General features: G+C 41.7%; 1 protein-coding gene across 1 annotated transcript in view; it reads left to right on the top strand.

The window, feature by feature from the left end:
* Window positions 1-17988, top strand: part of LOC105476177 (neurotrimin) — a 1408523-nt gene that overhangs the window by 285160 nt on the left and 1105375 nt on the right. Inside the window, exon 3 of the mRNA XM_011731850.3 lies at window positions 16188-16316. The gene's annotated coding sequence lies outside the window, so the exon portion shown is untranslated. The remainder of the gene's footprint in view (window positions 1-16187; window positions 16317-17988) is intronic.

Here is a 17988-nt window from a genome sequence, read left to right on the forward strand (position 1 = left end):
CTGATTTGGTCTACATTGTACACTTCCTTTTAGACACATTTAGACAAATCCATCAAGCAGGAGTCCCTAAAAGCCTGTAATTTTCCAGCCAATATGGGCAACACACCACATTGGTAATGGAAGATTCTTGTAAAGCAGCATGATCCTGAGCAAAGCTATCTATTTATTTGATTTAAATTGTTTTAAGTACTTTTGAGTTCCTGGTGTGATAGCAGGAAGCTCACATGATTTAACTTGAAGTCATAGATCTGACCCTCAAAAAACTTAATGTCCCAAATAACATTGCTTATTTAGGACATTCATATTTCTAAAATACATTTTGGCTATCTCAGAGTACTAGCTGAAAATCTGAGGCACTCAATGGGTTGTTGAGTACATTTTAGGCTCTTTAACCTGGAATTCACAGTTTTCCCCAGCCTGAGTTCAGGAATCTTCCAGCCTATCTCACACTTCTCTTTCATGGAAACCTTCTGTTCTGACCCCACTGGCTAACTCATAGCTCCTGAAGGCTACTGGTTGTTACCAACACAATCCCATGGATGTCCATGCCCATCCATTCTTGAGAGGTTACTGCAAACCCCACTTTTTCCAAGCATCCTCTTGTGACTTTTTTTTTTCTTCTAAATACACTAGTTTTTAGAGTATTTTTAGATTCACAGCAAAATTGAGAGGAAGGTGCAGAGAGTCTCCGTATACCTGCGCCCTGACATGAGCATAGCCTCTCCCGACATGAGCATAGCCTCTCCATTATCAACAACCCCCACCAGAATGGTACATTTGTTACAATTGATGAAACTACATCAGCACATCATTGTCACCCAAAGTCCATAATTTGCACTGGGGTTCACTCTTGATTCTATACATTCTATGGGTCTGAACACATATATGATGACATGCATCCACCATTACAGTCTCATACAGTAAAAACATCTCATTCCACTAAAGATCCTATGTGCTCTGCCTATGCATCTTTCCCTTCCCTTACCCCCTGGCAACCAGTGATCCTATTATTGTCTGCATAGTTTTGCCTTTTCCTGAATGCCATACAGTTAGCATCGTACAGATCGTACAGACTCCTTTTTAGATTGACTTCTTTCACTTGGTAATATACATTTAAGATCCCTCCAGGCTTTTTTCATGTCCCAATAGCTCCTTTCTTTTTAGCTCTGAATAATATTCCATTATCTAGATATGTACCACACCTCCCCGCTCCTTTTACATCTCTGGTAGTTCTTATTGTCTAAACCTATTCTGTCAGATGCAGGAGCCACTGGCTACATATGGCTGTTTATGTTTAAAATAATTTAAATTAATCAAAATTAAAAATTCAGTTCCTCGGTCTCACTAGTCATTGAAACTGTCAGTAGCCACAAGTGGCGAGTGATTACCGCATTTAGACAGCCTAGATGTGGAGCATAGAAGGTTCTATTGGATAGCACTGCTATGGACTATTGACTTGGTCATCAGATATGATAAGGTATTGAGGTTCTACTACAGTTAAGTACTTTGCCATATTAACATGCATTAACTCATTTATTAACAACTGTGAAAGGAAAATAAATCTCAGGACCCCAAAATCACTAAGCCAAAGGGAAAAGTCAAGCTGGGAACTGCTTAGGGCAAACCTGCCTTCCATTCTATTTTTGAAAAGGATAGCTACTAAGATAAGAAAGCTACATACCTCCCTCACAATTTGACCATAAGGAAATTCCTTGTGGACAAAGTACAGACAGGACTCAAAGTCATCCCTCTGCTCACATGAGACAAATGCCTGTCTGATTGCTTCCTTTGCCCTATCGTTTCACTAAGCCAGATTAAGGCATAAGTGACTATTCCTGTAAATTGTGTATTCAGTGAAAGGCTAATCAGAAACGGAAAAGAATGCAACCATTTGTCTTTTATCTAGCTATGACCTGGAAGCCCCCTCCCAACTTCAAGCTGTCCCATCTTTCTGGACCAAACCAATGTACATCTTACATATATTGATTGATGTCTTATGTCTCCCTAAAATGTATAAAACAGAGCTGTGCCTCAGCCACCTTGGGCACATGTTGTCAGGGTCTCCTGAGGCCACGTCATGGGCACATCCTTAACCATGGCAAAATAAACTTTCTAAATTGATTGAAACCTGTCTCAGATACTCTTGGTTTACACAACCAAATGAGAGTGGTGCTATTATAATTCCCATCCTGACTCCAAGGCTCTGCTCTTACGTAAGTCATTGTCCTACCTCCCATTTGCTGTGATATCTCCAGTATCTCATTGCCTCAGATTTTACTTCATTTCCAATCATAAAATACCTGAATTGAAGATGGCCTGGAGATTGTCCCTCCCAACACTCTCAGTATATAGATTAGAAAACAGAGATCTCAAAATGGGAATACCTTATCCAAGATTGCAAAAGTCAGCTCATTGGCAGAACAGGGATTAGAAGTCAAGTCCTCTAATTGCCAGTCTGTTGAAGCCTTGTTTAGCCCTGTTTTCTAGAAGGTGGGGGTTGTTTCACAGTTTTGTAGCCCCATAGCAATTAGTATAAAGCCTTTGAATTAGACAGTGTTTGAGACAAAAGTATGCATCTGCATTTGTCACAGGTCAAGAAGAGCAGGGGTTGTGGTCTAGTTTCCTCAAGCAGGGAGTTGTGGGAGGTAAGATTAAGAGTATCTTTCACACACCTCCTTGGGCTGAAATCTGGCTTCTTCTCAGGACCCAGAGCAGATGTGAGGTGATGTTAAAGAATGAGGTGGTTGGCAATCAATGACAATAACTTATTCATTCCACAGCATTCAACAGATATTTATTCATTGAACACCCCCTGTATGCCAAATGCTGAGATGGGTTCTAGGGTCCAAGTGCCAGTAAGAAAGCCTGGAAAAAGATGTGCACACTCAATACTAACACTAGGAAACAAAGGTCAGTTGGGAGCAGCAGGAGCATGGCTGGGGATGGGAAGAGGAAGAACAAGTTGTCTTTTGCAAAGACAAACCCTGAGGCTGATGAAGCGGCCTCCTCAGAGAATGCCTGGTAAATGCTAAAAGTAAGATCAATTTCCGACTCTTCCACTGTGCAGGAGAAGCCTCCTGACCTCAATGGAGGATCCCTGAGCTATAGAACTGACGGGGGCTTCATATTTACAGCTGGAATTTACACGCGCCTCTGCCTTCTTCCACGGCCAAGTTTCCCTTCAAATGGACGTTTGAGCATGCTCTGATTTTCAGCACTCCGTGGGGAAAAGAAAGAAGAAACCGGGCTGGCAGAATGGAGGTGAGGGAGGAGGTGGCTGGCTTCAGTATGTACTCCCTTCCTGAGCCTGGCCAAGAGTTCATACACTCTTTCCCCTGCCCTCTTCCTCTGTGTGCCCACTCTTCTGTCACTGTTCCTGCTCAGCCCTCCCTTCCATCTCATTTTCTAGCCATCATCCTACTCCAGACCCTGATTTCTAATGACAGAATCTCAGAGAATACTGGCTGCAGCCCAGGGGGGTATTTCCTGCCTTTCAGCTCATCTCCTTACCCCCTACCCTTGTCCTGTCCAGTCTATTCTCAGCACTCTGACCAGAGTGACCCTTTCAAACATGAGTTGCATCATGTCACCTCTCAAATCAGAACTCTCTAATGGCTTCCATCCATTCTGAGAGTAGACTTCAGTTCCTTTAAAAGGATGACAAGGCTTTGAATGGCCTGACTCCCGGTTGCCACTCTCCCTCCTGCTCAGCCAGTTCCAGCCAAACTGGCCTTCCTGCTGCCCCTCAGGCATCGTGAGCATGCGTGGCCAAGGGCTGCGCTCTGCTCTTCCCTCTTGCTGCACGCCCCTGTAGCTCTCACTCCTTAGTGTACTTCACTATAGACCAGCTGGGTTATACAGAGAGCTCCCAAGGAGAGAAGATGGGAAAGATGGCCAGTGTCACCTTATCAGAGCACTGTTCCTCACCATGTCTGACCATCTGCAGCCTCTTTACTTGGTTTGAGTGTTCTTCTCCAGAGCACATATCAGACACGGTTGAATCCAGGGGCTCCGTTACTTTGGAAATCTTGCTCCCCATGCCCTGTTCCAGTGTCATTCCCCTTTCCCCAGCATTGCAAGAGACCACCTGCTTCTTTGGGCTTTAACCCCCACCTGGCATCCTCCATGCCAAGAACATGCTTCCTAGCCCGTGGTTCCTGGAAAAACACAAGAGCTGACTCTCACAGGGCCACCTTGAGATGGGGCCTGTTTACCACTCTGTGTGGGTAGGACCATTCTGCCTAACCAGGCCTGGGCCTCACATCTGTCTCTCAAAGTAAGTGGGAGTGGAATCAGCTCCTCCCAAAACACAGGGCTTGAGATGGACAGGAAATGGATCCCAAAGGAAAATCCAGGCCCAGTCAGCCCATTAGGAGAAGGGGAAATGAGTACTGAACAGGAGAAAAGAACCCATATTGACTAGACTCCTGCAAACCCTTCCATGAGTGTGTCCAAGCCTCTTCTCCCTAGGGCCATCCTGTCTGCATCCTGCAATCATTTTGCACTCATTAAATATAGCCTCTGATCTGCTACTTTCTTGTTTGTAAGTCTGTGGCCCTTAGAGGTTAAAGTCCACATGTCTTAAACTAGCATTAGAAGCCCAGCACAGTGGCCTGGCCTCCCCCCTCTGTCTCTGTGCGGCTTTTCTGTGTAGCCCTTCAGGTACACTCACTGCCTGCTGTTGCTTCCCATGCTTTTCCGAATGTGCTGTGATGCCTGTGACCTCCTATGTGAGAACTTCCTGCAACACCTGGACACACTTAGCTAAAAGCTTTTAGTGTCTATCATCTCCGCATTCTCTGTATCTTCTCTTGTGTTGTTAGGTGTTCACTAGAGACTTTGCCTTCCATTCCCCCAATCCTGCTGTAGGCTACTTGAGAGTGGGGGCCATTTTGCATATTCCTTAGTAGCAAAAATGCTTCCTAGCCAGTGGTTCCTGGAAAAACCTTAGCATATGTTAGGAACCCATGGAACCATTACTTATTGTGTAAATGCCACCGTCCTAAATTTCAGCCTCATTCCAAAGAAGTTGTTTCCTCTTAACCAAGTCTCCCAGATGGATGCTTGGACCTAGGGTTGTGTTGCGTTGAGAAGTCAGTGGGTCATCTGAGAAAGCTGAAAACTGAAAGACTCTCCACTCTATATCCCTACCTTCTTCCTGACTCCTTTTGCAAAGTTAGGATTTTCTCACCAGGGTTTAATACAGTCCCCCCAATTTTTGCTATTTGCCTTCTGTTTTCTGGAGACGAGTTCCAGGACTCTCATCTGGGCTCAAGAGAGTAGAATGTAGATGTTCAGAGAAGCAGAATGACCTGCTTTCTGCATCTCCATCCTCTACTCCACTCCTCGCCAGTTTTGCGCCTCTCAGAGCTCTGCTCCTGTTCTCACTGCCTCTCAGGTACTGCTGGGTATAGTAAACCTTGTCTTCCAGCAAGGAGGTCGGGCTGCATAACTTACTGGCCATGTGACCTTGAGCAAATTATTACCGTGACCTCTCTGAGTCTCAGTTTTCAGATTTGTAAAACAGGGATATAATATGAATTTCACAACTATTATGCAGATCAAATGAATAAGGAGTGAAAAAGCTTCTAACTGTGCCAGGCACAAGGTGAGCACTCAATAAATATTAACTGCTTAGAATCTCTCTGTCGGACTCTACCACTCTTTCATTACAGCTGACATGAGGTTGCCATCTAGTGGGCTCCCCGCTGATGGCTGTGAAGGGCTAAGCAGGGATGGGTGCCCAGCAAACACCAAGCCCCCGGGGGTTCCTGAGGCAGGGAGCTTGGACGTCTGGCTGAATTCTGAGTGTAAGCATTTGGATTTCTCACTTGTGTGGCTCCATAGCTGAGTCCTGGAGTCTCTTACGCATCTCTGGTGGCTCCTTCCTAACCGTGGAGAAGAAACTTGGCTCTTGGTCATGCTTCCCACCAACTCCTGCTTTGTGCTGTAGTGGCAAGCAAGGCACGAGGGCTCTGTTTGGTTTGGAGCTTTCAGTTTTATTAAGCTTAGGGTTTCCCCTATTTTCAGCAGTTTTCCTGATTACCAGATGGAATGCGTGTGCTGAGGGGGCATGGCCAGTGTTTCTATGGAGCAGAATACCTTTAAGTGAATGGGAATCAAACAAAACCAAGAGTGTCTCTTTGAGACTAAAATCCTACCATCAAAATAAGCCTTTGGCCAATCAGAACCCTGTTCTTAACCATAAAGAAATTGAGAATTTGAGGCCACAGAGGAGGAAGAAATTCACCAGCAGGCAGAAGTCATTAACACCACACAGCATGTCAGCAGTGTTTTGCAGACGCCCCTCCAAAATTATCACTGTGGGCATGCAGCTGGGAGAGTCCTGGACAGGGTGCCTGCTCCCCAGAGCTCCGGGACCACATCAATATGTCAAAGCATAATATGAAAGGGTCTCAGGAGTCTTGAAGGAAAAACATTCCTTTAGCTGGGCTTTTGCCAAATTAGGTTGGAAGGAAAAAAGCTTTTTTTCCCTGCATAACCACTATTAACACCCCGTAGAGCTATTGTTTCTCAGAACATACTGTAAACAATACAGAGTTATACACAGCTCTGTGCTAGACTGTGTATAAAACTGTAGGAGTTCATTCATCCACTCCAACATATTTCTGAGAACCCACTGAGCACCAAACCCTGATGCAGCAATGAGTAGAACACAATTCTTTGCCTCATGGAGCTTGCATTCTTGTGGGGAGAGATGGGCCATAAGTGAATATGTAAAATATTTGATACATCAGATGGTGATGCATATGGTGGACAGCAGTAATCTCTACCTGATATGAAGTGGACAGGGGTTCAAAGGGTGAGGGTGATGGACTGATATTTTACATAGAGTGGTCAGGGAAGTTTCTGAAGGAGATTGGCCAGGTGGTCATTGGATGGAAAAGCATTCCAAGCAGAGGAAACATCACTGAGGGCCTAGTTCCAGAGGCTGGAATGTGCCTGCTACATTTGAAGGACAACAAGGAAGTCAGGAGCCTGTCAAGTGAGAGGCGGCGTGTGGGGAGAGGGGATTAAGGGATAAAGGAGGCAATGGTCAGAGCGGGATATTGAAATGATATTGGAAGAGGCTTCAAGAGTTGGGGGAAGGCAGGGAGGTCAGGAGTGAAGGAAAGAGTTGAATCACGTCTAGAGGATGGGTAGAGTGTGGATATTTAAAGAAGAAGGAAGGAAGGAAGGAAGGAAAGAAAGCAAGCTCTCTAGACATGAGCGACAGTCGTGAAGAAAGATGGAAGGTTGAGAGCAGAGTATGTCCTCTGAACTTGGCTTCACAGGATGTGGGTTCAAGCCCCATGTGTGTACCCCAGCGTCCACAATGACAGGATGGGAGAGTGGCACAAACCTCCCTGTGATATGCAGTTCTGTGTGTGCCAGCATGGCGTGTGCTAAAGGTGAGAGCGCATTATTAAGAGAGGGAGATTTTATCAATGACCCTGCAGGAACAGGTGACTCAGGAATCCAGCATTCCCCCAGCACCAGAGGTGAATGTGTGAGCTGCAGTTTTCCTTCCTGATTTAGTTAGAGGCAGGTGGCTGGTCTCTGTGACGGGTTGTATGCTTTTCTTGGTCTAAATGGCTTCTCTCAATCCCAACCCCTTAATGAGATATTAATTAGGTATTATTGTCCATCATATTTTAGAAAGTGGGGAACTACGAGAACACTTAGATGTTCGAAGTCTTTCAGCAAATCAGCTCTTGGAAGAAGGGCTGAGATAGAGCTGCATGGTTCTGTTCATATTCTTGTTGAAAACGACTCATTTCCAGCTTTTTAAAAACATTTTTAATTGTGGTGAAATAGATGTAACATAAAATTTTTCACATTAACTATTTTTAAGTGTAGAGTTCAATAGTGTTAAGTACATTCACATTGTTGTGTAACCAATCTCTAGAAGCCTTTTCATCTTACAAAGCTGAAAGCCATTAATCACCCATTTATCAACTCCCCCATTCCCCCTTTCCCCAGCTCCTAGCAACCACTCTTCTCCTTTCTGTTTCTGTGACTTCAGCGGTAGGTACCTCATGTCTTTGACTTCAACTGCTTTAGGCACCTCATGTAAGTGGACTCCTATAGTAGTTATCTTATTGTGATTGGCTTTTTATCACATGGCGTAATGTCCTCAATGCCGTAATGTGTATTCACATTCATCCATGCTGCAATGTGTGTCAGAATTTCTTTCCTTTTTAAGACTAAACAATATTGTAGGTATATTTGTTTAACCATTCAACTGTCAAAGGACGCAACTTCAGTGGCTTTCACCATTTGGCTATTGTGAATAATGCTGCTATGAACATGGGTGTACAAATATCCCTTAGGATCCCTATTTTCAACTGTTTTAGGTATATGCCCAGAAGGAAAATTGCTGGATCATATAGTAATTCTATTTTTAATTTTTTGAGGAACCTCCATACTGTTTTCCAAGCAGTTATACCATTTTACGTTCCCATCAGTAGTTCATAGGGGTCCTAATTTCTATACATCCTCCTCAACACTTATTTTCTGTTTATTATTATTATTATTGATAGTAGCCATCCTCCTGGGTATAAAGTGGTATCTTGTGGTTTTAATTTGCACTTCTCTAACGATCAGTGATGTTGAACTTTTTTTTTTTCATGTGCTTATTGACCATTTGCATACCTTCTTTGGAGAAATGTTTACTCAAGTCCTTTGTCCACTTTCTAATATGGCTGGCTGTTTGCTAGCCAAGCATTTTTATCGACCATGAGCTAAGGTATTAAGTATAAAGAAATAGGCCAAGCTGGGGAGCAGAGCTTGCGGTGAGCCGAGATCGCACCACTGCACTCCAGCCTGGGCGACAGAACAAGACTCCGAATCAAAAACAAAACAAAAAAAAAGAGGCCAAGCTGGGCTAAGGGTGTCTATTCAGACTCCAACATTCCAGTTGGTGACTTCCTTACCAACTCACCGCCATGATCAAGCCTCATGCTCAGAGTGGCTGTGGATGCTCATGGTGAGAAATTCCCAACATCTAAGGAGTGACTGGTGAAACCAGGAAACCAGAGCTGACTTTAGTATTTAGTATCCTAACTTTTATCCAAACTGAGGTTGAAGGATAAATCATTTGTGTTAAAAACACAACAAGAAACAACGACACGTCCTTTTCCTTCTGCCCTCGCGGCCCAATCTGAAGCTTTGCCACTACAGCCACCCCAGCAATTATTACCATTTCCCTCTAACTATCTATCTATCTATGTAACTATCCTCTATGTAACTATCTAGCTAACTTCCCTCTAACTATCTGTCTAACTATCACTGTTACTATCCCCAGACATGGATCAAGGGCTTACTGCATCTCACATATGCACCCCAAATGTTTAATGTATCTGGTTCCCCGTGGCTAGAATCAACCTGTATTCAAATCCCACAGGTGAGAAATAACCAGCCATTCAAGTCACTTGAATGGCTGAATATACTACATGTCTGAAAATGAGAAGAATATCTGGGTGTTTCTTTCTTTTATGTTTTCATCCATACCAGAGAATAACAAAGCTTGTCTTTAAAATTTTTAAACAGAAGCTTTGGTCAGGCTGGGTGGTTTACAGAGATTAACTTACCTCCGCGTAGTGTTCAGAAGCTAACCAGAAGGCTCTCCGAGCCAGGCAATTTTATAATTAAGTGGTAATTGTTTATTTTTTGTTTTTGTTTTTTTTTGGAGGGCTTTTTCTTTCCTGTGTAGCCTAGAGAAAGATAAACAGCTGCAGGAATCAATAAGCATCAAGGTCATAGGCTGAATTATTTACTGATTCTTTGCTATTTATCTAAAACTTTCCTCTCTACAAGGAAAAATTGTGTCTACTTCACAGAAGATTTAGAACGTACCTGGTTTAGTTTCACGGTTGTTGTTACTGTCTTTACCCCTTTAATGGCCCAGCAACATCACTGCCTTCCTAACAGAGCCTCGCAAATGAGAGAAAGGGAGGATCTGATGACCCGGCTCATTCACCAAGCTGGGTCAGGACTGGGGAAGCCCGACTAGGCTCTGAGCAGTAGGAAGCACAAGGTGGGTGGGGTGACCCACAAAAGATGTGAGCCAACTGCACACGGGTTCATCACTGTGCATCTCTCCAGAGGCTGCAGCGTCTTCCATCAAGTATCTTAACCTTCTTTTCCATGCTCCACCCACAATGGATTCTCCAGTCTACCATCAAAATGGTCTCTTCTGGGCCGGGCGCGGTGGCTCACGCCTGTAATGCCAGCACTTTGGGAGGCCGAGGTGGGCGGATCACGAGGTCAGGAGATCGAGACCATCCCGGCTAACACGGTGAAACCCCATCTCTACTAAAAATACAAAAAATTAGCCAGGCGTGGTGGCGGGCGCCTGTAGTGCCAGCAACTTGGGAGGCTGAGGCAGGAGAATGGCGTGAACCCGGAGGCAGAGTTTGCAGTGAGCCGAGATTGCACCTCTGCACTCCAGCCTGGGCGACAGAGCAAGACTCTGTCTCAAAAAAAAAAAAAAAAAAAATGTGTATATGTGTGTATGTATATGTGTGTATGTATATGTGTGTGTGTGTGTGTGTGTATATATATATATATGTCTTCTCACCTCATCTGTTACGACTTTTGTGAACAAGTCTTCTGGGCCTTCCTTGTCCTCTCTGGAGTATCTACATCAATCCACATTCCCTGTGAGTGCTGCAGCTGCTGTCCCCCTTCACATTTCATGGCCACAAATCCAGTTGCTCTCTGCCTTTCTCCCTAAACGCTTACCATACACCTTTGAGCTCCTCAAACACACCTTGCTGTTTCCCCTCAGGTTGTACTCAACTGTTGGTTCTGCTGGAATAACTTACCTCTCCTTCCCAGGGCAGACCCTACTCATCCAAGTTGTAACAGCCCATACCTTTTGAAGCTAACACATTTCACAACACTCATTAGCGGCCTTGTGTCGTTGCAGGTGAAAAACCATGCCCACACGAGTGTCTATTATATCACTAATAATAGTTCAATGCTGAGCCCATAATAGATAGTCAATAAATATTTGTGTAGCTCATAAAGGAGTCTCATAAGTTACCATAGACTACTGAGAAAGAAATAGCACAGAGAAATGTCGCTGCTAAAATGTTGCTGTAAAAGTCTTAACAGCCTGTCTGAAAGCACCTTGCTTGCCTTTGACTGAACTTCACACTGACAGGAAACAGTTGTGACTGCTGCAAGAAAGCACAGTATTTTGAAATTTAGTATTAAAAGCTTGATATATTAGGAGACAGTTATCTATTCATAAGAGGATTGTAATTCCTCTAAGTAAAACTGGCCACCTCTGTGTATTTTACTATTGAATCAATTTGTATACAGCCTTCAAGGAATATACCTGTTCTATAAAGCAACAAGACACCTGTATCAAAAATATCCACTTTTTGATGGGTCGCTAGCTCTTCCCAACATTAACATGTTGGTTATCAGAGAAGGGAATAAAAAGAGCTTGGAGGTACAATGTAGTCTAGATATGCCTGCCCTCTACCAATTCTGAATTAGCTGAGTTAGAAGCACCTACATCCAACATCAAATTGACTTATTGTTATTTCATGTTCTTTTTAGGCATAGTCTCAGTTTGTTTTCTTTTTCCCTTTGGTGGGTAAGGCTGATCGGTAGCTCTGAGTTTGCTAAAGCACTTCTATTAATGTAAATGCTGCCAAATATTTGGATGAAAGCTATTTGATATCATGTAAACAAAATATCTGCATAAATAACACAGGAGTTTTCTTTTCACTTGTATTTTGGGTGCTTTGCAGATGAATTGAAAACATGTGGTTTCTTGGTTGGAAGATGTTACTCCTTGGTCCTTGGTGTTAATTGTCGCCTTGGGTGTTAATTGTGGTTCCAGGCCGGGCACCAGATCCTTGCTCAGTGCTCTCTCCTAGCCAGGAATGGTTTTTGAAAGAGCTTCTTGATCTGCATTAAGGGTGTAGATCCCAATGATGCATTCATTTCCTCTTTTTCCTTTCTCTCTCCTTCACCCCAGCAGCTATTAATGAACTCAAAATCAATCTGTCTGGTTGCTTGATGAGATTAGAGGACTTTCACTGGTCTTGTAACTGCTCATAGGAAACCAGATGCAGCAATCAGTTTATTGTGAACTCTCTTTCTCTCTCTGTATCTCTGCTATTGATTAAGTAATGCCACCCTGGGGCTTGTTCCTGATAAAGCTGCTTCAGAGAAAGCAAAATGATGGGCCTCCACACAATCCTGGCAATTATTCTCCATCCCGGCACCAGAGCAGAGATGGCTTAACGTAAGCAAGGCAACATGTTGATGCTAAGCGGTCCCTCCTGAGAATCTTGGTTTTAATCTGCAGTAGTGTTTGTTTTGCGACGAGATTTTTCCAGAGGTTAGGCAGGGGCTGGGAGGCTCTACAGGCTATCCCACTGGCTGTTTGAAAGGATTCAAATAACTTGATAGTAGGAATCCAATTCAGCTTTGCTGAGTGTTCCAAATTTCCAACCCTTCATATTACCTTAATTATTCTAATCCTGATTATATACAGAGACTGATGGTTAGTTATGTCTCCATAATGACTCCTGAGGACAAAAGAAGAGTGTTAGAAACAGGAAAACAGGAGCAGCTGAAGCTGGGAGGAAAGAAAATCTGCAGCCCAGAAGCAGCTAGGTGTGGGGCCAGGCTTAGGAAAGCCTGTGTAGTGTGGAGAACAGGCACACCCTTCCCCTTTCATGAGGCAGCCTGGAGAGGTTGAGAAGGATGAGGGGGCTCATCCTGAGCCTAACAAATTGACACCGGAATCTATATGTGCCTATTGTTTTCTTTTACTGAAAAGTCACATTAACAGCTTTCTCTAGGGGGTCTTCACTTCTTTAGAGACTAACAATCACCTGCATGTGTTTTAAAGAAATAAATTGACTCTATCATGGATAAAGTTAGCAAGAGTAAAAGTAGGGGCTGGATTCTTTTCTCAGAGTCCTTGTTCGCAGTTTAAAAAGTAACAGCAATTTCTCATTGTTTTCTTTAAATAGGGATAATACAGGGATTGCAGGAGAAATTTGAGTTACTATGCAAATTTATCAGCTCTCTTGGGCAAAGAAAATTAAAGAGGTACTATACAGTATTAGTTAGGATTTATTCTAAGCTGCTATTACAAAGAGAGCCACCCAGTAATATAGAGCTTAAACAAAAAAAGGAATCTCAGCCACTTTATCACAAGTGTTTCTCAGCCAGTGGGAAGATGGACAGAAGCATGAAGCTCACATACAGATTCCTTTTAAAGCACAACCAGGAAATGACAGAGCTTTGTCACATGGCCATACAGCCAGGCAAGGCTCGAAAGTTAGCCTTCCACTGGGTACCAATATTCCCAGATTAAAGACAGGAGTTCTGCTATTAAAGGAAGAAGGATAAAATGATATTGGTGGACAATTTGTAGGCTCTGCCACAGGTAGAAGTAACATAAGACAAAACAGAACTCAAATTAAGATATCAATCTGCTTGGATCAAGATAGCAACTGAAGAATAAAAGAGAAGGACTGAAGAGAACTTTAGATAAATAAAAGGAATTAGATAAAGAGTGACAAACAAAGTTGTATATACTGGAAAGTAGGATTGGAACAGGAAAGGAGTATGTAATCTGCTTTCTAGTTTTTAAAAATTCAAGTCCAAAGTAGCTGAAACAGGGCTTAACTTTAATCAGCTTGGATGCTTGATAATAGAAATACCATAAGAAAATTCATTTTAATTGTGCTGGAATTGAAAATGTATAATTCTGTAGCCCTTTATTTTGAAATGCCATTCTTTATTCATGGTAATACCTTTTGTTCTACTTTGTTTCATATTAATACAGCATCTCCAGCTTCCTTATGGTTAATTTTTGCATGACATATTTTTAAAGCACATCTATTTTTTGATATTAAAAGATTTCTAGTGGACATCATGTAGTTTGGTATTGCTTGTGTATTCGGTCTGATATTTGCCTTTTTCTTTATGCATTTAGACCATTTACATTTAATATAATTATTGATATAATTGGTTTGAAGCCTATCATCCTGCTACTTGTTTTGTATTTGTTTCACATGTTCGTTAGATTTATTTCATCATTTTCTGCTACTATTTGGATAAAAGATAAATTTTCTATTATTCCATTTATATCCACAGTTGGCTTATTAGCTATATATCTTGTTTACTTTTCTCTTAATGGTTGTTCTAGGGTTTGTAATATGCACTTAAGTTATCATAGACTGCCTTGAAATAATATTATTTCTTGTGTAATGTAAAAAATGAAATGAATGTCCTTACATTCCCCCCCGTTCTTTGTGCTGTTGTGATCATACATTTTACTTCTACGTATATTATAAAATCCCATTATACGTTGGTTTCTTTTTGCTTTGAACATTCATTTATCTGATAAAGAAATTAAAAAGAAAAAAGAAAATATTGACCTCTTTAAGTGCTCTTTTGTGTGTGTGTAAGTCTACATTTTCATCTGTCATTGTTTTCCTTCTGCCCAAACAACTTGTTTCAATATATCATATAGCAATGATTTATTGGTAATAAATTCTTTCAGTTTTTGTTTGTCTGCGAAAGATTTTATTTTGTCTTCATTTTTAGGGACTGTTTTAACTGAATGTAGCTTCTTTTCTCTTTTTAGTACTTTAAAGATGTCATTCTATTGATTTAAAGCTTGCATAGTTCCCTGCTCTAGTTCTTATTACATAAAGTGACTTCTTTTTCCTCCAGCAGTGTTTAATATTTGTTTAATATTTTGTCTTTATCGCCAGTTTTAAGCAATTTGATTACAGTACGCCTCAGTGAGGCTTTCTGTGTGTTTGTTCTGTGTGGAATTAATTGACCTTATTTCATTTCTGAGTTTATAGTTTTTATAAAATTTTTAAAAACTTAAGCCATTATATTTTTTAAATAATTTTATCCTTTATTCCCTTTTCCCTTTCTTTCTACTACTCCTGTTACATGTACATTAGACCACTAAATATTGTCCCCAAATCGCTGTGGCTCTGTTTATTTTATTTGCAGTCTTTTTTCTCTGGATGCTTTATTTTAGATAGAGTCTATTATTGTCTTCATGTTTACTGATCTTTTCTTCCACAGTGTCTAATCTGTTGTTACTTCCATCCAGTAAAACTATTACTTTATAAACTGTGGTTTTTATTTCTAGGGCAAGGGTTGGCAAACTTTTTATAAACACCAAGTTAATATTTTAGGATTGCCAGGCTAGTGTCCTCCTTTCTGGAACTCTGTCCTACAACATTCCGTAGTCAAAGGTTTCTTGAACTCCGTTCTCTCTGTCCTTGATGCATGAAGGCTATTACATATTGTTAGGGTTACCCTTCCCGAATGCAGTTTAGAAATTTCCTCCAGAAATTTTATCTTCTTTCAGCAATTATTATTTTTTGTTTTTGTTATTTAATGTCTGAAAACAGTTAATTCATACATTTTGTTTAGTTTTCTGATTGTTTATTATGGTCAGTTAAGCCCAATTTTTGTTACCCCATCATGGCAGGAAGCAGCAGCCTTCTCAGCCCTCCAAAAAGGAGACGTCACAAGAGAATCCCTGTTTATGTTTACATGCAGTTTCTTAGTATATTCTTCTATGACAAAATGGCTAACTGTTTAAGCCTCTAATAGATGTATCATAAATGAAAGAATCCTCGTAGGTTTGGTGATGTCTGACCTGTTTCATGGATTGATGCTACTGCAGGTTCAATAGTGTTTGACATCATGAGACTCTACAGAAATAGTAGTTGTAATCTGAATTTTTTAAATGGAAAATTAATGTTCACTAAAATACATTGACCAAAACATTGTGCTGAATACTGGCCAGTTTTATCACATGTGATAATATTAATATCACATTAATAATTAATATTAAAAAGTATTGAAAAAATAATTTTTACTAAAAACTCAAAATGACAATAGCAAGTATGAATTCAAAATTATACTCATTTCTTTCCACATGAACACTATTTTAAATACATTTATGGTATATATTCTGAATGGACTTCAACTATGAGGGACAAAGGAGGTGTGTTTGTGGGTGAGGGCTTAGTGTGGGTAAGCAGGTATTCTAAATGAAACCTAGTAATTGAAGTTTGATGCATGACTGTAGGGATTCTCCTTTGACTTAAATATTGAGCAGCCACTCAAGTTGTAGCTGAAAGAATAAATATCTGTTCAACTTTGTCTTTTAGTTCCTCCATGTTGGAAGCAACTAGGACTGGGGAATGTCTCGACATAGAGTTGGCGCTCATCGTCCTGATGGTGAAGGAAAGAGCAAGGCAACTGAGTCATTCTGGAAGGTCTCTTTTTTGACAAACAAGGTACTTTAGCGGGCTCTCTCTAAAAGGGCATATACAATGGGTACACAGCCATACTGGGGCTTCTCTACAGAGGATATTTCAGAAGTTTTGCAGGTGGTCACTATATTGACAACCAATGCATCACTGGTTTTATCAGAAGTGTAAGGCTAGAGTTGTCAAGTAGAGAAGCCAAGATAACAGCAAGGTGTGTACAAGCTAGAGAGCATGATTTCCAAAAAAAATAAATAAATAAACCGAAATCACACACAAAATGATATGCCTACAGTTGTACAGTTGCGATAGTGTCTGTGGTGGGATGGGGGCAAAAGAGCTCAGAACTGATGTCGGGGGTTTAATTTACTTTGGGAGTTGAAGGCTGAGAAATGAAACATGGGAAGTTAGGAGAAAAGGAGTGTGATTGAGGATGGGGTGGAGATCCAGATGTGGGAAGGAGCTTGTTAAGTCTGAGGGAGAAAAGACCAATATGAAGGTGCCCAAGTGAGTGAGGCACTTGAGATGGCCTGAAGATGACATGTTCTTAGGGGCTCAGCCATGCTGGACCATAGAAACCATACTATGACCTTGAAGGTTTGTTCTAAGATCAATGGGAAGACTTCAAATGCTTTGGAAACGTAATAGTGCTGTGATCAGATTTGCCTTTTCCTGGAGAAGGGATTGGAAAGAGCTAGGAACAGATGCAGAAAAACAGTGCACAGGGGTGGAAATGGGGTGAGCTTTCCATGATTTGCAAGTGATCTCTGCCCTCCTCTCATCCTTTTGCATGGTCCCACCAAATTAAACACTCTTCTATAACACTTAGGGAATGGTGGCCATATATTAGGTAAGTGGACAAGGAGGAAAAGAGAAAAATGGCACAAGTAACCTGCCTTCACTTCCACCACTGTCATCGTGTCCAGTCCTTGACAGGCTCTCCCTGAGGAGGGACCTGATGCATGGTGTGGATGATGCCTCTCATGTGTGAGCTGTGGGCTGTCTTTCCCATGCTGGGGGGAATTGTCAGAGGGAGCAGTCATGGATATCAGAGTATCATCTTAATGAGTTGGGATATTGTACCAACCTCAGCAGCCTGGTCTGCAGCCAGATCTTTTAAAGTTCCTCTCCCTCTCCTGCCTTTTAGAACAAAACGAGGTTTCTACTTCATCTCTACATTGAGTCATCTTGGAAGCGGAGGACTTTTCTCTGGGAGCTTACTTCCCCAAGATCCAGGAAAGGCAGAAGGCAGGGCATTAGGATCTACCTCTCAATGGAAATTTAAACAAAAAAATGAAAAACTCTAAAACTTTCATAAGGGGCGTAGGGGCATATTAGCTAGTAATACATTCATTTTGATTTACATTGTTTAGAGGCAAGCATATTGAATATCTGAACCTCAACGCTGGCATGGCCTTGCATTGTGTTTTTTGTATTTTTTGTATTTTTGTATTTTTTTTTTTTTTGAGACAGGGTCTTGCTCTGTCACCCAGGCTGGAATTCAGTGGTGCCATCAAGGTTCACTGCAGCCTCAACCTCCCAAGCTCAAGTGATCCTCCCACTTCAGCCTCCCAAGTAGCTGGGACTATAGGTGCACACATCATGCCTGGCTAATTTTTTTATTTTTTATAGAGATGGGGTCTCACCATGTTGCCCAGGCTGGTCTCGAACTGCTGAGGTTAAGTGATCTGCCAACCTCAGC

Source organism: Macaca nemestrina, chromosome 12 (genome assembly GCF_043159975.1).
Source record: "Macaca nemestrina isolate mMacNem1 chromosome 12, mMacNem.hap1, whole genome shotgun sequence".
Lineage (NCBI taxonomy): Eukaryota > Metazoa > Chordata > Mammalia > Primates > Cercopithecidae > Macaca > Macaca nemestrina.